The sequence below is a fragment of the Rhopalosiphum padi genome, chromosome 2, assembly GCF_020882245.1.
Source record: "Rhopalosiphum padi isolate XX-2018 chromosome 2, ASM2088224v1, whole genome shotgun sequence".
Taxonomy (NCBI): Eukaryota; Metazoa; Arthropoda; class Insecta; order Hemiptera; family Aphididae; genus Rhopalosiphum; species Rhopalosiphum padi.
The window spans coordinates 80,554,861-80,581,968 of record NC_083598.1 but is presented as its reverse complement, the minus strand read 5'-3'; the positions used below and the strand labels follow the sequence as shown (position 1 = coordinate 80,581,968).

The following is a 27,108-nucleotide window of genomic DNA, read 5'->3' as shown; positions in this document are numbered from 1 at the left end:
GTTCGTGTTACTGCAATATATATAGTATATATATATAATGTTTATGGCGTTATAAGTATATGTTTTTGAGTTGGGCTAAATAAAATTCAAATTCTATCTATTAGTTATAGTGCATTCCTATCGAGTACCTATATATAAATATTATATACAATTTAAATTCTAATCGTATTTAGGATATGTCTTTCAGAACTTATACTATTAGAATAAATATGTATATAAATTACTGAATGGCTAAATTAACGAGACACAAACACGGAAAAGATTAAGATTTAAGAGTTCAAGGAACATAATTTTTCTAATTATTTAATATAAACGATGACTGATATAGGTAGGACCTTGCAACTTGTATAGTTTTCATTATTGCACTGCTGCAGTATCTATGTTATTGTAGTAGTGCAGTGCCTATTTCATGTATATTATTACTATAATATCATAGCAGCTGCAGTGGAGATTTCAACGTCATGCTTATTATAACACATATTTTCGTCTAATATAAAATGTTGCTTGGACTGGACGGACTTGTCTGTTATTAAATTCAGTTGGCGACTGTGCCGGAAACGTTTTGTCGCCGACATCTCATTCTTTGGTCTGGACAAAGATTTTATATACAAAATGTTGTATATATATCAATCATATTAATATAGTATTAGTATAGTATTACTATAATAAGAATAATACGAGATTAAAAAATAACGCAAAAATGATTTAGACTCTTTATTATAATATGTTTTGCTGTACATGATCAAATAATGCACATAGAGTAAACGACGCCAAGTGTAATATTTTTATTGTTTCCTGCGAGCTCATATAACTTATCCTGAATGTCATTTCTAACGTTTACATATTGCATATACAGTGTGATTAAATGTCAGTTTAATGTACTTTTAGCGTTTAAATGCCTACAATCTAATGAGGTTTAGTAGATAACAATAAACTTGATGACGTTATTATTTTTTCAATATCTGTGTAAAAATTATGAACATATTATTATCCATTTAAGTGTTCGGAGTGTTCAATGTATTATTGTCGTGTCATTAAAAAGGTTCTGAATCCTAATTGATAAAAGAAAAAATGGAAACTAAAATTGCTAAACAATATTTTTTTTTTTTAAATCATCAGGAATTTTTTCATTTTTATGTTTTTACGAGATTCTTGACAATAACTCTAAAGCGCGTACCAACCTAAATGCAGTATAATATAATATTATGTTGGGGAAGTGACATAAGTAATATAAATCACAAACGATTAGTGATGTTATCATGCGATAGTATAATAATTTATACGTACACGCAGGTACCTGCACGAGTGATTCTTGTCAAGTGTGTAAAGGTAGTAAAAGTAAAATCATTTAATAAAATAGCAGTTCATTATAAAATAATAAGTTGTATTTCTATAATATATTATTATTTTATTCAAAATAACGAATGTTGTTTACAAAACCGAAACCCTTAAATCAATAATTTGCTAACTCTATATATACATATTTACTATCCCTATTTAGTATTAATAAATAGATAGATGTATAGATATAGTTATAATTATACATATACCTAGATAGAAATGATATTATTTTGTTGTGGTTAATGAGTATAGTTAAAATTATTTAAGTACCTTCAGTATTATTCAAATTTCAGTAAACGGTGTATCTACGTATTATGTACATTTAATCATAATCGAATCATATTTAATCATTAAATTAACAATTTTTTAATAATGATTTTAAATTCCAATACTTAAACTTGAACTATAAATAAATTCAGCTTCCTGCTTATGAATATTATATTATTTATTTATAAGGTAAATATACATTCAACAGATCTTTTTTAGTACTCATATAATGTATACATATTGTGAGATCTTATATAGTATATAACTTATTTTATTCGATGCACTAGTCATCTTATATAACTTAATATGAATAAAATGTATAATATTATACTATACCGTAATATTAACCGTAATAGTTTTTGAAATTAATTTATTAAGATATTTATTATGATAAAATATCTATTATTATTATTAATTATATATTGTATTCTATTTATTAAGTATATGTTATTATAATAGTGGAAAAAATATGGTTACTAGCTATATTAATATTTGTAAATTAAAATTAATTATACTAGATGCTTGAAACCAAAACATAAATTTGAAATTATGATTAAGTATTAACTACAAAATGATAGCATAGCAATTTTAGAATATTGCGGAATTGAAGATTCATTTATACGAAATGTTGTGTTTATATTAAAAAATGATGTTATTCATAATATAATCATGTTGAATATATTATATATAATACATATACCTATATTCATATTTATTTTATGAGTTGATGATTAATAATAATTATTTCCGTATTGAATTTTTTTGAAATTATTTTATTTTATTTTCTCACTAGTGACTTTTTGATACATATAATATATCGGTATTAGGTAGTATATTTTTTATTTAGTTTTCAGTTTTCAAGCATACTTATATTTGTGATTATTTATAAATACGATGTAGTTTTGAAATAGGTAGATATTATAGTTTCTTGTTTGAGAAATTATTACCATTTACCGTTATAAATTGTTTTAGTAATTCCGGTCAAATTTAAAATTTTTGTTCCTACCTCATTATTCTTTGCTATTTTTTTTATTATTATTGTAGTATAATTGTTTCTTTATTTTTGTTCGATCGTTTTTAGGAACATAATTAATAATTTTGAAATGAATTTATTGTAGTTAGGTAGGTATTCATAAATTTTTCCAATCACTGTTACACGTGTTTTAAAATTATTATTAAATCACATGATTTAGCTATAGCTTGTCATTAACGAACAACATTGCCTGTGACAAGTGGCTCCGGTAGAATCGCATCACTATATCGGAAGGTCAAAATGGCAATAATTATTAAATAACGCAAAAAATGTAAATATTCTATAGTGGGGTAACACAAACTGGTTTAAAGAAGACTTACGAACTGGTTGATATTCAAATAAGTAAAAACAATTTGTAGGAATGTATTCGCTAAAATGTTTTTTCTAATTAAAAAAAAAAAAAGTTATATATTTTGGTGTCTGTGAATTGAAATGTAACTTATACCTACAACGCCTACATGAATGGAAACGTGGGCGTATGTGTTATTTATAAAAGTATTTTATATCAATTTATATATTATATATCATTAAATTTAATATATTGGTGGCAATTTAATGTATACCTTTATGTGTTGATTTATCCAACAGGTATAATATTGTACCGAGACGGCCATAAAAAAACGGTGTTGCTATAATATAATAATTATTTCAATTTTATGTAACAATAAATATATTTATAATTACGATGATCAAATCCAACGATTTTTTTGTAATTGTAATTATCTATATTTCAATTATAATACCTACATAATTTGTAGTGGCGTTTTCCATCATGTCCCATGTATATTATAATACAATATAATTCTGAACAAATTCAGTAATTCGTTACAAAGGTTTGTTGTACATATAATTTATATATATAAACATTATAATATTATAACACGTGGCTGCACTATTCACCAGCCATCGTTGACCCGGTAATATTGGAATTATACAGTATACTATGATTATATTATATAATCATTAATTTTGTAAAATTATTTTAGTACTTAATATCCTTGACGTACCTACAGACTATTACAGATATACAATATATTATATTATTTTTCAGGAACACAAACGTTTTTCAAAAGTATAGGCACAGTTGTATTCCTTATTTACCTATTTGATATTTAATTTCCAATTTCAGTATAATGTTATACTGTTTTATTGCATAACAATATTTCGTGTAATGACTATGTAACTTCATCTAATTGTCAAACTCCAATACAAAACAATAATACACAATATTGCAATACAGACGTATAATAACAATAATACTCACCTACCAAATAATTATACTCGTCTCGGTGAACAATACGTTTTTACTTGAAAACCACGTTCATCACAACTTATTACGTACTTATATAATTTATAAAAATCGATTTAAAAGCACTTCGATTTATGTTTTGTATGTAATATAATAAAGCTATAAAACATTGTAGAATCGAATGTAATTTTGTTGTTTTTATTTCGAAGACCTTACACATCGGTGTAATAATATGTCGTTTACAAAAATTAAATTGTAGGTAAACACATTGCTGCAGTAAAGAACATTTAAAAATAATTGAATCGTTAAATCTAAGAATAAATGTAAGTAAATTTACGTTAAACGTATCGGCCACTCACGCACGTAAAACGTAGTATTATTAATATTGTGTTAAGTACGGACACGATGATATAATATTATATAATGATATTTTTATTTACATACCTATGTTAGAATAATGATTGTCGTGAAAAATTAATCAGTCGACCTGGGAATATTATAATAACGTACAGTTTTTCGTTTTCGTGAATCGAATACGATCGCGTCGATAGTAGATCCGACGACCGAGTGCCGATAGCTGTATGTGTATGTGTGTGTGCATAAAGCGCACCTGAAAATGTAAAATATATACATAAAAAAAAAAAACGAATTTTTATTAGAAATCGTCACGTGTGCATCGGGTGTTGGTGGGGTGTCGACCGGGTAGCCGGCACTCGGCGCCAGGATCCTGCCGCTCATTCTGGCTTCATGCGCCGCAGTTCAAAAATCCAGTGCGAATCCGTATATTATCTCCGTACCTCGCTCGCGTCTCGGATAATTCGATAAATTTTTTTTTCGACGTTTTCCCGTGCACATCCATTAAATAGGACTAATAGTGTTTTTCAAGTGTTATTTTTTTGATTTTAATTTTTCATTGGTTTACGTTTTATTATAATATATCATAATATGTTTTTATAATTTTTTTTTTTTATATATATTTTTTAGTAATATAATATAATATTATATGTGTTAATGTTAATTATTTGTTTTAAAACAGTGTGATTGCAGTTTTTCTTGGACGATGACGAACATTTAAACGTAAGTTATTTTTACCAAAAGTATATTTAAACTCAAACAATTATTATTTATGATGACAGATTAATATTATTAAAAATACATGTATGTATATAAAATAACTTACTCGGTAAATATTGAAATCATTTTTAATTTATTAGGTGGATAATTTTTATTCAGAAAAATTACACGTGCGATTGCTATATTATATTTTAAATATTATGCGATAGTTACGAAATAATAAAGAAAATAAGGAGTACATTTTTATAATATTTATTATTTTTATATTTTGTTTTTGAAATAAATTAATGGTTAAAATTTAAATGGCTAGGGTGTACATAGTCGTGTAAGATCGTGTTCTCCATTTAACCATTAGGTATACATTGTATTTTAATAAAAGGACGCCTGTGTACGTGTTTACGTAGTGAAATCGGCAGGTATACGTTTGTATAAAAGGTCTCTTCTCAGAAAAAACGAAGTATACTGAGAGGATCAATTATTGTTATGTCGGAAACGAAATGGGGCTCGGTAAAATATGGCAAAATTCTTTACTGGATACGCATCACGTATGGACTACACCAGTATTTATCCACAATCGCTCTCTATTATACTTGCTTTCGTTCAATATAGCATATACATCAATCACCATTAGATCAAAAAAACACAAACAACTGAAAAATGCTAACGTGTTTTATTAAAAAATATTTTCTTAGTATAATATTGCACTTGTATTTATTAAAAAAAAAGATGCTTATTCATTAATTAATTTAATAAAAAAAAAGTTAGAATAAATCAGAATTCAGTAATTGTTTTAAGTCATACGATTTCAATACAGGGCAATAATATTAGAACAGTTTTTTTTTTCAGAAAATTCTACTACATGAGTATATATTTTTATTTAAAGAATATTTGGTATTATGTGACAGTAAATAAGTTTTTCGGCGATGTAAAAAAATAATTGAATTTAAGATTTTACTGATATTATTTGAATACAAAATAATACGGCTAATTTCAAAGTATAAATGCAAAATATGATCCAAACGCAATTTAAAAGCGCAAACAAATTACCTTTTTAACAACCAAATACGTTAATAAATTATTATTTATACAAATGTTTAATGTTTTAACTTTCATATTAAAAAACGTTTCAAAATAATTAAGATAAAAGGAAAAGATTAAGTTATAAACTATGTATATTAATTTATTATTGACGATATTTTTAAGAATAAAAGTAATAAGTTAGTTATTTTATGGATAGATAGACAATTCGACATGGTGTTTATGAATTTTTTAGAATCATTAAAATACATTAGTTAAAAAAACTGTTGCTTATTTTAAAACATATTATATAAAATAGAATAATTAATACCAATTATAAAACTAGTTTAAAGTGAATATATTTTATACGATACATAACTAGGTATTGTCGAGTAAATCTGTTATTGAATACATTTTAAACATCAGTTATATAATGATTTAAGTTAAAAATTTAAAATTTGTAAAAAAAATTATACATTTAGCACTTTTAGAAATCATTTAAAATATACAAACAAATATGTGCAAATAATTTTTTTGTATACCCATTATAAATGTCTATAACTTAAATTGCAATTAAAAAATTAATAACTTAGTTTTGATATCATGTAAGTATAATTTTAATTGCTATTTAAATTTTTAAAGTCCAATATAAGGAGCTTATATTAAAATAAAAAATGTATATTTCACGTTTGTTTGGTATCTCATCATTTTTAAATAATAAAGAAAAAAATACACAGATAACAATAATAAATAAAATAATTGATAGAACAATAATAAACCAGTAGTAATAATTTATTAGTATACAGGCTAGTTCGCTAGTTAAATAAAATTGAAAGTTACGTTATGGTGTTCCGCATATATTCGTAATGAAAAAAAAATTAATTAAACAAGGAAGTGTTCTAAATGTATAAACGTATTAACGAGCAGTACTCAAACCGCCATAAAATAATTCTTTACTTCATATAGAGGACTAACGAACCTTGAATGTATCCAATATCTTTAACGAAATTCTTGGCCTGAATGTTGACAATAATAATATAATACTTATCAAATTATTAATCAAAACGAATAAAATATTCGATATGGTATTTATAACAAGTAATAAAATTCTATGTACTTATATATGCAAGATTAAAAATTAATCTCATCTTTCAGTTAAATTTCCCTCTTAAATCTTATTATTTATTTGTAATTTTATTTTCTCGAAATCTGATGGATAAATTTTATTGTTCAACAATAATAATAATAAAAATAAACGTATTTAACTTTTTATGTATACCTAGTATTCGTGGTCAATATCAAAAGATCCACCGTTATTCACAATTATTCCAATCCGCTATATTGAAATATAGTCAAAATATTATTTTATTCAACGTTCGTTTTATCTATATGATGTATATACCTAGGTGTATACTGTATAGTGAAAATTATGTTTATGCAGTTCATAATTAAAATGTTTAAATAGTACCTATAGGTAATATTATATGCTATAAACAATATTTAAGAAAAAAATTACTATTTTTGCATGTAGCAATAGATATAATAAAATATGTAGTGAATGTTTGAATCTGTTTTGATCATTATATTAGGTACAATATAAAATACGTTTGTTTATAATAATGATCGACAAAAACATAACGTCGACGTCATAAATCCAAAGAGTCATAATATAAATGATATACACACATTAAAGCGAAATAAAAATCATTTCCCAGACGACTTGAAACTGGTTTTCTGTTATTTTCGCATGTGTTAAGTTTAATAACCTCATTTCATAAGTATAGGCACTTATATACCTACAATAACCAGCTCATTCGGTAAACGTGCGGCTGCCTTTGAATATGTCGTGTTTGCCATCGAGTTGGACCGCATGCTGCTATCAGCCGTGGATCTATTCGAAAATTATAATAAAAACCTACTAATTTTTTCCTCATTTTCCTTTTTTTTTTTTTTTTGACCGATGTTGCACTATTATTATTATTGTATACGTGACTCGAATTCTGTAAATGTGTAAGAACAATTATTATATAATAACTGTATATACCTAATATATATCTATAGGTACCTATACTTATCATTTTCGACACTCAGGCCCGGTGTCCAAAAATGATAAAATATTATAATATTATGTACCTAGGTTGTATACCTACTGATATAGGTACTCGTAATATAAGGAATATACAAAACGGGATATTATATATTATTATACAGAATGATAATTTCAGCGTTAGACTTGTATGTTTGTAAAATATTGTGTACCTATTACATATAATATTATAATCTATATATTTTCCCGTTTCTTTTTAAATGAGGTAAAACATGATTTATTATCTATTTATTATATTATATATATATAGTGTACAAACTAACAAACACACTGCGATAACGCAAGTAAATATACATCGGATGCACATGCACCGAAATCTTTGATGGTGTTTATAATAATATAATATGATGGGTACATGGCACACGCAATGGGTATCATGCTTATTTCGTGATGACCGGAGAATAGGCGTATCCATCAAATAAAGATAAACGACGTAGAGTTAACCTAATATATTTTGACAACTCCAGTTGGACGTGAGTTTTACCAATGTACCTATATGTAGTATATATTAAACTATACATATAATTATAATCGAGTTGATGATTATCCAATGATGTAATTATAATAAAACATTTCTTTAATTTCACACTGCATATATTGTATTCCTAAAAATTAATTAGTATGTACTTCACCGTTTATTATTAATTAATTAATTTTTTATTTGATTTCTATCAATACTATAATTTTATTTTTATTGTAATTTTCGAGGCATAATAATTTAAATAGCTAGAATCTCATTAAAAAAAAATTGAATTGACGTTTATTATATAATAAAATAATTAATAAAGAACCAAAATTGTTTCATTTTTAAATTCACTGTTGAAGTGTTAAAAAGTAAAATAGATTAAAATATAAAATTATTAAAATTAGGTGTTATATATATAAACTTATTTCAGCTTTAAACCTCTGGTATACAGAACAAACGATTGCCGCAGTGGTATCCAAGTTTATCGTACGGGGTTTTATTTAGACTATATCTATTGACTATTAAATATAAATATATCAGTATAATATGTAAATTCTCAATAAACTTGTTACTTTTTGCTCAACTATACGTATACTTATGAAAATACTGAGACACTCACTACTCGCTGTACTATCAATTTTCGTCGCATTTCATTTCTTATTTTTTAACGTTCATCTATATACATAAGTATACTTAATATATACTTAGCGGCAAGCATATACTTGAATTACAAAAAGTAAACCATAGGTATACACACTGCAGCGACTGCGGAGTAACGATTTGGTTCTATTTATACAGAGTGTAACAGAAAAAATTGGAAAACGTTTAGGCAGCTATAACTTTTTTCTTATATTTTTTTTAAACATGGATTTGGATTGTGAAAGACAATTAGGTAGGTACATTTATCAGAAATTTCTTTTATGAAAATTTACCAATCATATGCTTACTCCCATTTTTTTACTTTAATAAGTAATTTATTCAAATTTTGAAATTTAAAATTCTTTACTATATAGTGTACCTACCTACTTAGATTTTTTTATTCAATTAAATTTCAATGAGTGTTCCGTGTTTATATAAGCAAAAATATTTTTTTTCAATTGAGAACCACCCTTTTCCTATAAATTGTAAAGCAGATTAATTTTTATAAAATTTGTCAAAGTATAACGTAGGTACTTTGAAATTTAAACGAGTTTAATTTCTGAACTATATTAAACTATATGTATATAATATACTATAATAACGATAATATATGTATTGTGCACCTTAAGTATATGTTAATATGTTTACAATATGGGGGCTATATTGATTTTAAAATTATAATAATTAAGTAGGTATGTACTCGTAGGTATTAGAATTTTATATTTGTATAAGAATTACCTTTACATCATATTATATCCATTTTATATTTAGTATAAAACTATTAGGTACCTATTATAACGATTATTATCTTTAGTAGGTACATATAAGAATAAAGTATAATAAATCAAAAACTAATCATTTGAATTTTGATTTATTAGCTGCGTATAATATGTATCAATATTTTTAAAAGAAATATTTGCTTAACAGTTCTGAATTTACAGTATAAAGGGGTTTCTCGTTTGAAAAAAAATTTAAATTGTAGCACAGGACATTCTTTAAATGGTATAAAAAAAATCTAAGCGTAGCCTCTTTAAATATATAGATTATAGGTATTATACCTATACAATATAATATAATGGGTATACTTTAGAAATGCTAAAATTAAGAATTTGAAAAAAAGAATTTATTAAAGGATAAAATTGTGGTGGTGTTGGACGGCGGTGAAGAAGTTTGGCGAATAACCCTATAAACTAAATGTATAACACATAATATTTTTTCTATGAAGCAGGTATCCGATTTATTAATATATTTTTAACTGCTGTTTTTTGTTACAAGATTATAAAAATTTGAGCCACGAGTTGGTGATATTTTCTCATTATTATTAAATAAAGCTATCTTGTACGGAATTTTGTTCGTGACAAAATTAAATGCCTCTGGGCTTACTTACCCTTTCTTAAACTCCATTAAATTTAAATTTCATAAGTTCTTAACATATTGATTTGGTTGATTTTGATAAAATATAAATAAATGATATCAAATTTATTATAATAGTTATTTTACATTCTGTCCAATGGCAAAGTTACACAAACAAATAGGTGCATTGGTACCATTTTCAGAACCACGAGTGCGATAGACTTGGCTATCGTTCGCTTACACTTTGCCATTCATTTAGGTATACAGATAATATATGTATTATTGTCATCGCGTCTGGCTTGATATGTCAACGATTTTTTCGCGGCGAACGCGGCGAAGTCGACTGAACGACAACGACGACGGAGAGCCGCCACACACGCGACGACCGCGTATAATGGCAATCGGCAAACCGGCCGCAATAACGGACGGACAGCCGCCACCGTTCATTGGTACCCCACCCGGGCCCGGTGGGTATTCGCGACCAATCCTTCTCCTCCGGCAGTGGTGGTGGTGGCAAAAAGTAGGGAGGGGGGCACATACCTAGTGCGCGTTTATAATAATATTAATAATATAATAATATGATGTGTTATAATATTATTATTATTATTATTATTTATTATTATTAGCATGGACTTTTACTTTCGGAGACGCGCGGGACCTCGGGGCGCCGCGAAACGCGATTTTCGAGACGACGACGGACGAACCACGCGGGTTGACTCGTTGCCAAAACGAGAGACGACACCATCACAATAATATAATATTATATTATACCGTTGCAGTATACGCCATCCGCGCGGAACGTCAATATATCAAATCGTCGGGGAAGAAAAACGAAAACGAAAACCGTAATTCCCGCACACGCGCGACGATAATAATAAAATTATTTTTATATACTTTTGTTGTCGTATATATTATTATACATAATATAGCGCCGGTCAAATTTAAAACCATCCGATCATAAGAGAGATTTTGCTCGCGATTTTTGGCCGGTCGCCCGAGACGATTGTTATCACGCTGGACAACAATATACGCGTGTTTATACATTATTATATCACATGCGACGTCGCTGTTGACACGAAAATACATGTTTAAACTCGATTTTTTAGGAGACACAAAAAACGTTTTAAAAAATAATTCTCAATGATCTACAGATACAAATTTTAATGCTATACATTTTAAAATCTTGTATACGATTGAAAAAATTCAATATTTTCTGCAGTAGGTACATTTTGTTTAACTGTCAATTTTTTGTCGCGTTTGAGATTTTATTATAGTTTATATTTTTTTGTCAATTATGCTTACATGGGAGGTTTTTAGAATGATAATTTGTGTTGCACATTTTTAATCACATAGAAGATTATCTCGTAGACGATTTTAGTAGGTAACACATATTATGACGTTTTATTTATTATTTTTCATTACCTAATTTTATACGACGAGAATAAGAGATGTATTAACACATAATAGGAGATATTATCATATTATTATGGTTATTTTTTTCTGAATCCAGGGACACCAAAACCTTAAAATCATAAATTTGGCACATATAGGAGGGTTTTTCGAGTCAACGACGACATTATACAACTGCGGCAAGCTATGGCACCAACTGTCGAGCTGCACAATAGGCGAAACACAATGCACGCGATAATAATAATACCCGCGTATAAAATAAAACCTACCGACTTCCTGCTTACTAAACATATTGTATATATGTTATGTGCAGTTTCGTTTTTCCGCGGCGCACTCGACGACATTATAATATATTATTATTATTACAATATACGACGCGAGACATTGCGCCGCAGCCGGTCCACGTGGTCCATTAGCACCATACATTTCGGACTCCGGTTCTTCCGGGACTGCGTGATATTGCTGCAGTTGCGGCGTCGCTGCAGCTTGCAATTGTGCTCGAAAACCGTTTATATAAAATAAATAAATATATTCCAAAATAACCTCTGTATCTGTATATAGAGTGTGAAAATTCTGCACTTTTATGGTAATATACGTTCGGGATACTCTTTTAAACATCGTGTTTGCATAATACCTATGAGATGATCGATACTTAAAAGGACACTATACAATTGCATACATTATCTCTGTAATTTAGGTTTTTTTCGTATTTTAAATTTAAAGCCAGTTATAAGTATTTTAAAACGATCATAACTCGTTTAAAAACAAAAACACGACAAAAAACTTATGCGATTTACTAGATAATATATTTACTTCTAAATTTAATAATTGATAAATTCATTCTAATATTAAATATAATAGAGTTAAATGCATTATTTAGAACGTACAATTTGGTATTTGGTATATGCGTTTGTAAAAGGCGCGGACACAATGCATGCGGTAGAGATGATGTGACATTGTTACAATCATTCATTCAGAACCTATAACGTTTTTGAATATATTTCTTTTACATAATTTTAGATTGTGAGCAGGAGCGATAAATATATTAAATATATAATACATAATATATTTATATATTTTACAATGATATTATTGATATTGTATGTTTTTTTGTGTGTTTCTTATCACTTTTTACAGCAGTAAAAAAACAGTAAAAATGTTTTGATTCTCAATTTTAAGGGTAGTTCCGGTACGATATAATTTATATTTTGAGGAGATTAAAAATAAAAAATCCCAGTACTTTTAAAAATCGTTGGGAAAACCAAACAAAAAATAAGAGAAGAACGGGGATTTTCACGAGTAACACGAGTAAAATTCGAATAAGTATTATCTTAAGTTATTAAAACGTAGTATTTATACTAAAAATGATACTTCTTAAAAATGATTATTCAGAAATAAATTTGGAAGTAATATTTGATTTAATATTTATTATAAGTAAATCATATTTACAAATTATAAATTTTGATATGGATAAACACTAATTCTTAAAATGTTAAAATTGCCATAGCTCCCGGATCTTCCGAATTCATTATTATGGACCTACTATAAATCTCTATGTTGATACGTACAATTTTTCAGAAGAATTATCCAGCAAAAAATTTACAGTAGAATATTCTTTAAACATTAATAAAAGGGATGAGCATGTTTGGTGATCAGTGGCATAGTGGTGTATATAGTGTGATTTTTTTATGTGAACTCTTCCATGCGTAGTTCGGTGATGAATAAAAGTATATTAAATAATTCGACTTAAATACATATGGATTATAGATATATACGGTTAGAAAGTGCTGCAGTGTCATTTCACTGAGGCCTAATACTGTGCCTACTGCCTATGTTATACTGGTAGTGTGAAAGAGTTAAATACTTATAAGTTATTAAGTTATAACACATATAGTTATTAAATACATTCATCGTTTTGCCTAGAATCTAAAATTCGATTTTTAAATATCAAAGTATTCTAAAAGTTATTTTACTTTAGAATAAATAGTTAAAAACGTATGTTTTCATTAAAAAAATATTCAATTTCAGAAATGTTAACGATAAAATAAATATTTTTTTTGAAAAACAACTTAAAATTATGTAAAAAAAATATTTTCAAAAACGTCAATAGTAAATTTAAAATAATAAGTGCCTTACGTTAAATGAATCACCCAGTAAAATATATATATTATATATTATACTGGGTGATATATATATAAATGTATACTATACTGCAGTTGGCCAGTTTCATGTCGCAGCACGTACCGGTATATACATATAAGTATAAGCAGTATATGTATATTATACGTAGAAGCATAAAACCGGAGGGAGAATTTTTTTCGCGACGGTTTGGTAACGTATCGGCGTCGCCTTCCGGGACTTTTTCTAAAAGCGTTTCCGTTAACATTAAATTTCATCCGTGCGAGGAAAGAAAGAAATCTTTAGTTAATCGAACCGAAAAACAATAATCATATATTCGTTTATATATATATTATATACGCATATTACAAACAGTATAGACTTAAACCGCTGGCTATAATAATTTAGTGTAAACACTTATAGCACAAGTCGTTCTGTCTGCGTCGGAAATTGCACTATACCCATACTTTTTCGTTTTACAATCTTAAAATGTCCCAAGGGTAGAATCCGAATAGGTTTTTTTTTTTAGGAATAATATAATATATTTTGATTTAATAATCTATTGAGAAGGCATTGAAGTTTTATTGAAGTTGCTTAATATGTTTAATGTTTTTTAAACATTTATATCCTTGCTCTAATATATAACAAAATACAATATATATATTATATAAATGTATATATTTACCAAAATCATAAATACACAATAAGTTGCCCATATATATATACACAACATAATTCGTTGAAACCGGTTATGTGTTTTACATATAGCTGACTAATTAAAAAGTGTTTGAAATATTTATTGTAAATACAATTTACATCGACCTTAAGTGGCGATAATATTCGTTGTAATTAGTGAAGTAATTCATATATATGCACATATATATATATACATTTTGTATCATTATTATTATTGTTATTTTGTACGTACCTATATATTGGACGCAGAAGTTGTGTATATTTTTCATAAATGATAATTTAATTGATTTTAGCACCTTGTTATACACCCGTGATGGATTATATTTAAAGAATAAAATATTATTTGTTATATTTGTTATTATATATGCAACGTTAGAGCGGCTTTTATACAAAGTTTCATGCCTGATAATAGATTATTAATTTTCTCGTCATTTAATGTGTATTGGTAGATAGGCCCACGTTCGCATCATCATATATTATATATTACAATGCGTATCCGTTTTTAAAACAATAATTAATAATATTCTCTAAACACATACCATACATCGGATCTCGTATAAATGCACTTAAAAAATTGCAGTTCGATAAATCTAACGTCAAGAGAAAGAATAATACCTAGTGGCTAAATTATTACTTCCTATAAAATATAAATAATAATCATTATTATTATAGTAGGTACATGAACGTCATTTGCGTATTTTGGACATGTCGTCGCCGACAGTAAAAATAATCGAAAAATAATAATATAATATATACCTAATAACGTACCTATAATACAGCATGATATTCAAGTTTCAGACAATATTATGTAGTATGTGCCAAATTTATACTATGTGATTCACCAATATTATGCTCACCTCTCTTTTTCCATTAATAATAAATGTATTCAAATTCTGATTTTTAGAATATTTACATATTTTACTAAAACATCATATATTTAAAAACTTAGATTTTTTGTATATTATAATATATATCAAGAGTGTCCTGTGGCAATAAAAATTCTGTTTTTTTTCAAATTAGAACTTGCGTTTTGTACTGTACATTGTTAAGTATATATTTTTTTTTTTTGAATTTGAACGAGCAGTTTATGAATTATTAAAATATTAGTTAGGATACTAATGATAATAAACCTTAAAAATCGTTAACAAAAAAATTAAACATAATATGTTATATTATATTTTTCAGTAGCTACTATATATTTAAACAATTTTTATAAATTATAACGTGTTATAATATATAAGTTTCAAGTAATAACTAAAATTGTTGTGTATATGTATAATATATATTAAACCCTTATATCATTAAACTTATTTTCATAGTCATTGCTAATCATGGACTATATTATATTTGTAGTGTATAATATTTAATAAATAATGAGTTATAATTTAGAAATTACTCGTTTAAATTTTTACATCAAAATTTCAAAAAAAAAAAAATGCCTAATAAATAATAAAAAATAAAAAAAATGGTTTTGTTTGAATACGAAATGTTTGTATGACCATACCTACTTTTTAAATAATATAAATACTGAAAGTAATTAAAAATACGGTATTTTAGTATACCTACTTCAAAATTCAAAATTTCAAAAATCATAATTTGAATAATAAATTATCTAAGTATAAAATCGAGGGTAATCATGCATAATAAATAACTTTGTATACATAATAAATATATGCTGTGCATTATAATGTATTGGAATTTCTTTAAGCTCGTGCTGAAACACATTATAGTGTTTATAGCTATATATAATATACATTGTACTTATATATCAAGCGCACCTTTAAATGCTTGTGAATGAAATGAGTAGATGGATATAGATGTGTGTGTGTGTGTTAAGACCGCGTGAACATATTAATAATATATACATAGTACCTATAATATATCATATTATTATAATTATTATTGTATGAGAAGATTTCCGTTGAGCAATTGGTTCGACAAAACGGTTAAAACGCGTTTTGCGATTTCCGAGAAATCGTTTCTTTTCAGCAATTTTTTCTTCGCTGTAGTGTTAGCTAGTACGTTTTTTTAAGCCATGAGGTTTATAATTATTTATGTAAACCAACTAATATCATGTAGATAAAATAGTGAAATTTTTAAAACGAGATTTTGTACGTTCAATGTATTAATGTATTTTATCATAATCTATAGAAGAACGGCCGAGTAGTATTCCACAAAAATATTATATTCAATTTAATAATTTTATAGTGATCACGCCAGTAATTTATACTTATATAATAGTACTGAAATATGATATCATCATTATGTGGAGGAGATACATAGGTTGAAACAAAGACTAAAAAGTGTTCAGTGTGATCACTTTTAAGAGGTGACCATAAATAAATCGATAGAGACGGTCGACAGAGCTGAAACAAATTGGACGATCCCAGTAAAAAGAATGGTATAATATTTTATATACTCTTGATAAAACATTTATTTTATTTTATTTACTCGTTATACTACTTATACTGTAGTTTGGTGTATGCACTTAATATTATAATAGGTACAACAATACTCTTATGATATTTGTAACTTTTTGTTTTAATCGTACTATTTAGGTACGCGGTTCAGCGATTGGTTCATCAATTCATTTAGGAAAGCTTAAATTTCGTATATGGTGCTGATCAGCGGATTCCATATGATGTCAAATCGCTAATACTGTTTTGATAGAGTGGAACTAAATTGAAGATGTTTTTAATGTCGTCGACGAATGATTTGTGTATATTTTGGCTGTACTTGCACTGTTTGATGTACCATCGTCCGTTGAATGTGACAACTAGTGGCAATTAAATGGATTTTATTACAGAATTTAATGTTCTATCTTCTATGATATTGCGTTAATTCGCTATGGTTTCACTGTATTTGAGATAATTAAAAAATAACAACATTTATTTATTTTATATAATTTTATTTATATTTCTGAAAATACAAACAATAACAATATTAGACCATTTTAAATATATTTATTATTTTTATACTGAAATCAGTATAGAAATTTGTTGAGGCGAAAAACTGCAGACGGTTAATCAGTGACCGTATTTCAAACCATTTCTACGAATGAGTCCATCGAATTTCGCGCACTAAAACACAACACTACATACTTTTTATTTATTTGTATTTTTAGAGAACATTTTCTATACGAATAGATGGAAACGTGCCGTAAAAAGGCTAAACTCAATTACATACTAGGTATATAACTTCAAATAATAATTGCAATTTGGATTCAAACGGCAAGCATTTAAACGGGCTAATTTTTCATCGATTATTTGTCTGTTTTTATTATCGGAGTGCTCGAGTGGGAGGTTTTTGTGCATCTCGCCTTTATTGTCGAACATTATCGAAAATTCTTGGTTTTTTAAGTGACGATAGTTTGACGATTGCATTTCATTCGACGACGTCGTCGAAATTCCTAATTCGTTGTCGAACGATGGCGACGAAGTGACCACGTCGTTATCTGTCAGAGACGGCTGACACGAATGCAAGACTTCACACTTGCTGTCAAACGACGGATTCTGTCGATATTCGGATGGTGGTGACGATAATAGGTCGGAAGATGAAATTCCGTTTCTACCGTTGTCATCTGCGGAAAACGGCTCTCCGTACTGTGGAATCGCCGGAATCAAATCTTTGTTATCCGACGACGAAATATGATTATTGCTGTTCGACGAAACCGATGGTTCCGCCGCGGAGCGCACGTTATCCGGGTTGGGCGACACTGAAAATAGTGATCAGTGCCATTTTATTTTAAATCATAATTTTTATTATGTAACAATAGTAATGGTTACATCATTGATATTTTAACTTTTAAGTTTAAAAAGAATTTAAAGATATGTCAGCGCACTATTAATTGTTTTATCTCACTGAACCACATGCCAACATGACACATATTCGTTCTGCAAAACAAAACTAGTATTGATGGTTTTAAAATCAACTCAACTATTATCAAAGTTAAGAACATTATAAATTTATAAATGTAACGTTGGATTTTTAACGATATATCAATGTAAATATAAGTTATGACTTTATGAGTGTGTTATTAATTATTTAAAAATGGTCATATTTTGCTTTAAAATTAAAATTCCAACGTAAGAACACGGAAAATGTATGTATTATGTATTATATGTAATAACTAGGTTTGTACATACGTCTTGATATGGGAAAACAGTACAATCTCTCGTGTAGCGCACACGAAAAACCACAAATAAGAATAAATGTATGTAACTTAAACATTTTTATAGATTCTTGAGCGCTGAATAGTTTGACTGACATTCGATGATTCAAAATAATTATAAAAACGAGCGTTGTAACAATTATAACAACAAATAATAATAGTTTCCTCGGCGACATAAAATATGATACTTAATAGTATTGTAGTTTTTAAATTTTGAACCAATACTACTGACTTACCGAGTAAAACAGTGTAAAAATAAGTTTGTAGCATAAATAAACAATATCATGAAATTAATAAAAATACTTGTGAATTTGTATATACCAATATTGAATATACCATAATATACATACAATTTTTAAGTTCCCACGGGGCTACGAATAATATTTTTGAATTACAATTAAATACTAATATAAATTGCACATTCGATTTTTAAAACGTATAGTAATGATTTTTAATGTTTTTGTTGAATTTGTATTATAGATTAATTTGCAAATTTTAACAATTTTTGAGAAATTCGTCAAAATAATTATTTCTTCAATCGGTCATAAAAATGTATAGGTTACTTCCTATAAGGTAGCTCACACATGAATTTAGTTTTAGCTCACGGATATTAAATATTTTTATTTGATCTTTGCCTATATGGTATATATAATAATTAATAATAATAAGTAACTGCTAGAAGTTGGTCACCTCCAAGCCACTATAGTTGTTCAATATTAGATATTAATCAAAATAATTATCAGTTGTACACTTATACATATTAATATATTTTGTAAATTAAGTATTAATTTACCAAAACAAAATATAGCTGTGAATAACAAAATATAAGAAATATTATTAGTGAGTAATTATATATAAACTGTTTATCGTTATTTTTTAAAATGCCATATTATAATAAAAGATAGTTGCAACTAAAACACATATACATATTATGGAATAAATTTTAAGTAAGAATAATTTGTATTAACTATATCCCTTTGCAGAGATACCTTTAGGTATGATTTATCTACGTAAAATTATATACCTTTTATAATACATAATATCTGCCTATATATAAATGCATATGATTCTTTGTCTTCTGAAGATTCAAAAACTATTGGGCCGTTAACAATAAAAGTTATATCAATCAATTTCTTGAGCCATGGAAGGTATTTAAAGCTTATATTGTTGACTCTTGTAGGGTTTTATAGGCCCTATAGTATAGGGCAAATCGCAAATGAATTTAGTTTTGGTCAACAAGAAACAAATGTTTTTTTTGTTAATTTAAATGCTTACCATTGTTTACAGACTATATTACTATTATAATTAGTATACGAGCAAAATATGAAATATATAAATTCTTAACGGTGGAATCTTTACGTCAAGTTTTAAACATTCGTTGAGTATTTCCTTTTTTTACAGTGTTTATACATTAAAAATATGTTAAGTGAAAAACCATAAAACTTAACATTGTAATAATTGTGTTTGTATTATATATTTTAAATAATGAAAAACGAAAAATGATAGAAAGGTATTACGATAATTTTAAGCCGGGCGAAGTCGGTATAATTTAATTATAATAAATAATATAAAATATAGAATATTGAATGTTATATAATATTATAGATGTTATATTATAGTGTCATACACAAAAATGGTAGCAAATTTAATAAATTATTTATTCAGCCCATAATATGACTTTTACAATATTAAATTACATGAATTATGTACACATTTGGGTGTGGTGAAACAATTTAAATTTAACAGTTGAAGTATATATACAGGATAATATACTTTATATCGAATAGCTATATATCAATATTTTCGCATTAGTTTCGTATATGTATATATTTAGGTAGTGTACATGCACATGTTTTTTTATTTTTATTTTATAATGTACAAACTGTATACAAACTATATAATACAAAATAAATCATTTTGGAAGTTTTCGACTAAAATTTATGCCATCTAAGATCCGCCCCACTCTATTGTTACACCACTTCAATATATATATATATATATATTATGGTGTTCTTGATACAAAAGTTCTACTATTTATGGAGACATATCGTCCACATTAGTTTTATTATCACATGTGGTTAGTCTGATGATAAAATATAGCGTATATACCATCGAAATAAACTAATGTTGTCGCGTTACTTATATATGTTAAATATACTATTATATATTTATATTATTATACACACAACCTATAAAACATTCAAAACGTATGCGCGTTTTGATGGCACGTTGTGTTAAGTGATTAAAATATTGGTAAAAATCTTCTTTTAGTTAACACGGGAGCGGCAGTACCTATATATAGTTGTATGATGTATATCGTGTTGTGCAGTTTACCTGCTGCGGCCCACCCACTAATACAGACGACTTATATACCGGCTATAATTTTACCGACAGATGATCGTCTTGTGTAAATGGTCAATATATAAACATATAAAAATTATTAAATCTGTTAAACCTGTGTACTTACTTGTATCATAGGAATAGTTTGATACAAGTTATAAAATATTTTAATGTTTTTTATTTTAATTTTTAATTTTTTTTATAAGCCATGCAGATCAAATTTAATTAGATAGAAATAAAACGTGTGAAATGTGGTAAATAAAAAAATAAAAAAATAAATTTTCGGAAAAAGTTGATGGGAGTAACTATATTTTAAAATGAAATTTTCTTTTTTACAGTGTCAATTTCTATTTTTAAAAATAAAATAGTAAATGCCTTAAATAGAGTAATACAATATGCAGTGCATGTTATTATTACCTTGAATAATCATTAATTTTAAATCAGAAAAAATGCAAGTCGTTTGAAAGTTTTCACCTTGAATAATACGACTTTTTATGACTATCTATTCATTTATCTATATATTTTCACAACGGCTATTAGATATAAAGTATATTTCTGTGCTAAACTAATTCATATTTAGGACATTAAATATTTTGATGGTTTTGATTATTCAAAATCAAAATAATAAATTTATATATTTTATTAAAAATTGTATTGATAATATATTTGCTTATGTAAATATTATATATTAATTAATTTTGAATAAATTATAATAATTATTGAAGAATGGATTATTATAATGTTAAAAAACATATTTTTATATTTTTATAATATGAATTTGCGTTACACCAATGGGTAATTTCCTCACGTGTATGTCGCATCGATAAATATCAATAATTATTTTGCTCATTGTAAATATACATTTTTAATAAATATGAATAAATAAAAATACAATTATATTCTAAGACTATAAAAAATAATAACTATTTGGTTACCTACATTAAATTAAATGTTTATGATTTTATATTATTATTGCATCTATTAAAATGTATAATACCGTAATTTTTATGTTCATTGCTTTTACAATTTTGTAGAAATTTTTTAAAATAATAATAAATGTTGTATTAATATTCGAATTAATTTTAAATGTTGCAAATTAGGTAGTATAATTATGTCAAATATTGTTTTTTTTCTCTTATAACAGTTAAATATTTCCAGTCAGTCAGGATAAGTGAGGTTATATGTAGTGCCGGTCTGACCCTCGTAATTTAGTTTTGAAAGTCAACTAATTGTATAACATAAAAATGTTGATTAACGCGCGTTATTAGAGTAGGACTCTATATAGCCAGGCGACACTATGCTTTGTAGCCTTGTAGGTAATCTATGGGAATACAGTTTGGACACTTATTTGTGAATACTTTTAGTATTTTTATTTTTAAACGACATAAACGGATAATAATTCTTTTACCGACCCCTTGTTAGGTATCTCAGTATAAGTTTCTTTTCTTTTACAATAACTGTACCTTCACATTACACATTACACATTACATGGGAACATAATATAAATAAATCGTCGGCGGAAACGCATATTTTATTGCCTTTGTTTGACCCGATAACAACTTCATTGCCTCAGTACTTATACATTATTTAAGACAGTCATAAGGATATAGAGAAATATAAGTAGGTACTCATTTGGGGAATGTCCCGAGGCTAATTGTTTTATAATTCATATATCATACACGTATAACCAAAGGTGTATTATTATCGGCCAATTTTTATTATTATTGCTTTTTTTTATAACGAATATTTTCTTCTAGCTGGCTGCTGTCGATCTGGAATCATTTTGATACACACGTGTACGCGCAACATAATTTACATGATACTTGCATTAGTGGTTACAGAGGGTCTTAATATTTACGTAGTATATAGGTATATTATTAAGACATGGGAATGTTCCACACTGATGTAGTCATTATTTAAACATATCGTCAAGAAAATTAATATACAAGCAAATAAGACAAATATAATAATATAATAAATACACGAAAACGTTTATCAAAATTTATAAAAACTATATTTCTATGATGTATTGGCGTATTTGATTGGTAATTTTTTTTTTATAATATACTCATATTTTATCAACGATTTTTGAATATAAATTTTTATATTACTTTTATTATTGAATTTTGGTATTTTCTAATGGTCTATCATTATCTATTATTGTTAAGTTGCAAAAGTCTGAAAAATAAAATGTTTTTAATTTATTAGTTTATTTAATTTAACCTAATTTTTAATTAATATTTATACCGTTTGATGAATAGATACATATAACTATGTCTTTTCATATTAAAAAACTGTAACTCTTCAAGTTTGAAAAATTAATTTTCAATTAACAATTTTTATTTACTTTACAATTTACCGTAGAGATATATAATTTTTAAATTTATGGATTCTTATTTATTTGTTAAATGTACGATATAAATTGTATATACTATATAATATATTATATATATATGGTAAAATAATTATAAATTATAGTTAATTATAGAATTAAGAATATAACACATAATCAATTACCTATTTAAGTATCAAATATTTTATTTTTTTTTAAGATGGACCGGTATTTTTTCAACAAGACAAATTACGAACATATATAATCAGGTAAGATTTCTCGTAAATCCTTTTAAGACATTAAGTAAAAATAGTGTGTATTTTTATTTGCGTTAACTGTTGGTTCCTAGCCAATAGAGCAGATCTTTTAGAATAAATCTTGGTTTTAAATGATGTTGCTTAATAAGAAGTTATAGAAGTATAGCAGATCCCTTTTTGAATTTTTTATGGGTGTGAAGTATTTTTAATGATTGTTACATATGTTTGACTTGGCTGATGTGGAAATGTTAACAACATTAAAATAATGGCTTTTGAGAGAAAGTTTATGTTACCACGATTGATATTAATTTATTGTTGTATATTATTACCGTTATTAGTGACAGTGCAAATGTACTATCTGTATACTAATGAAGGGTGTGATGGCACTTAATTTTATTATTATACTTAGTTATAGCTAACTGATTAAAAAAGTATAAATAAAATAAAATATGAGATTTAAGAAGCATTAATAGCAATTTTTACATAATTAAGATAGTGGTTATAAGTTTAAATCAAAATAAAATAATAAATAACGAAATTTTTTTTCAAAAACAAATAATATCATTATTAATTTATTTATACATGAAATTATTTCGTAAGTTTTTTTTATGCTAATTAATTATTTTATAACACAAGGTTATTAAGAAAAATTAGAATTTTAAATGGCCAACATCAATGTATAATATATCTTGATAGAGTGTGATAATTAATTAACTTTAATGATGTCGGATATAATCAATATTCAGGTGCATATGTATAAAATTATTGTCACATTGTATATTATTAATATTCTCAGGTGTTAATGTTTGTTCCAAGTGTGAATGATGTAATTTATCAAGCGAGAGGCAACAATGCAAACATTTGATTAAAATATAATATTGTATATAGCGTGTGCCCCATAGAGCAGCGTGTACATATTTTAATATATGCATGTAATTTTGTTTATAAAACGTTTGAGAAAAAAAATCCTTCAGCCGCGGTCTGTATGAAGACCAAAGAGTATAAGTTTAGACGTATGTGTTTTTAAATGAGGTATTTCATATTGCAATATCTTGTTTACTTCGAGAATCATTCATTTAAAAATTAGTTGCGGGTTAGCTGTTAGACTATAAGTTGAAACGTCCGCGAGAGGCACAGGTGAGTGCGTACGTATATTAACGAAGAGTTTCATATTACGTACAATATAGGACAAAGTAAACGCATCCTGTACACAAACCGGCAAACCGCTATTAGTATAATATTATTATTATTATTATTCAACAGTAATTATTTATTTTCAAACAAATCGTTTTTTCTTATGTCAAACACGACGGAAAAACTATAACGCGGAAAAGCTTATAATATACGGCGAGATTAATTTTGTATACTCGGAAAGTTGCGCACACTATAAACGCGGTCGGCTAGTCTTGCCAGAAGTGTAATTACTCAGTTTGATAGGTTGGAGTATATTTTAGACGAGTCGCGACAGCGTGTCTGCGTTTATATGTCGGGTGAATGGTGTTATTTTATTATTGTTTTTTATGATAGATCTGTATGCGCACAACTCCCAAGAACTCGGTTAATTAATTTATTTCGTTATCTCGCGGCGTATGCAGAATAGTTGGATAATACAAGGAATACAACACTTCACAGAGTCAAAGCATTATAATGCGTAATATATTATTACCTCATTGTACTCGTATATACATACTGCGTGATTCACCAAGCACGCTCACTCTATCATTTATTCATTTGATAATAAACGTAGTTAAATTCTAATTTTTTAATTTTCAATTATACTTCAAGAATTAAAGAGTATATTTTCAAATTTTTGAAATGTTATATTTAAGGAGTGGGCGATGTACATTTCTGTTTTTCAAATAAAAACCCACCCTTTTTTACTATAAATTATTTAGTGGATATTGTTTTGACAATTTTGAAGCACCTAATAATATTATAGAATTCGAACGAGTAGTTTTTTTTAGTTATTAAACTGGTTATACTAAGGATGATATTTCATTTAAAATGGTTTTACAAAAATATAAAATACATGTAATATCGAATCTAGTATTTAATATACTTGGACTATGTTTATAAATTATAAATATTGATTGAACTACTAAAATTTTCAAATTAACTTATGTTTCAAATCCTCTATATTATATAGACCCATCAACATTAGTACACAATGTCGTATAACTCAACATCTAATCATTCGAATTTTATACGTCAACATTTTCAGAAAAGTCATTAGCTAAATAATTTAGGTATAGAAAAAAAGGGAAGTTGTCGTTTGAAAAACAGAAGTTTATACCTCTACAATCTACATGATACTCCCTAAAGAATATGAAAACATATTAATAATTTAATAATTCTGTTTTTAAGTATATTTAAAAAAGTTAAAAATTAGATTTTGAACAACTGTATTATTGAAGAAGAAAGAGGGGTGAGCATGTTTGGTTAATCACTATCTATAAACGTGTATATATGACATACATGAATATTGAATTGTGAACATCAGTAATGTGGCGACACGTAGGTCTATATCTACTCTATAAGTAATATGTCGTGTGACATTGTATGAAATGTTTATAAAAAATGTTTTGACGGGACGTATTCGAAACGATCCATTTTCGGAGTACGAAAGACATAAATCTGATGGTGGTGGTTTGTGCGGATACCATTCGTTTCGTTACACGAAGACAAATTTTGTTGGCACGCGTCCCATTTATAGGCTCAACCCCATCAATTATAGACCTCATCTGTACACACGTCGTAAACTTTGCGTGGGCGTATATATAATTATATAATACGCATTATAGTCAGCCACGCAGCTCGGAGTATATAATAATAATTGCACCGCGTATATGCCAATATTATTGTACCGTTAACGCTTATTTTTTTAAGTATTCGAAAAGCTTTTTAAAAAAAATTGTTTATAGTATTTCACATATACTCGTATATTTTTTTAAATTCTTAATATTTACTCAAAATATACTTTTACATGTTATATAACAAGTTACAACATTGTCGTTGTGCGTGTAATATAGACAAATGTATCTTATTCTAAATTCTGGAAAATACATCCTTAAAATATGATTATGCGAATGAGTTTTTTATTATTTTATTCTCAAACGGAATTCGTAGTAATAATGTATATAAACATATCATGTTAAAAATATTTTACGACATGTTGTCTACAATTTTTCGGCGACGTGTTATGGGTATATACCGTTATTATTTTCAATTTAAATATATT

The 27,108-nt window shown here is 26.7% G+C and overlaps 1 protein-coding gene across 1 annotated transcript in view; it reads left to right on the top strand.

The window, feature by feature from the left end:
- Nucleotides 1-4,616: 4,616 nt before the first annotated feature.
- LOC132921651 (uncharacterized) overlaps nt 4,617-27,108 on the top strand; it is an 88,574-nt gene continuing 66,082 nt past the window's right edge. Inside the window, 2 exon segments of the mRNA XM_060984794.1 lie at nt 4,617-4,967; nt 23,834-23,882. The gene's annotated coding sequence lies outside the window, so the exon portion shown is untranslated.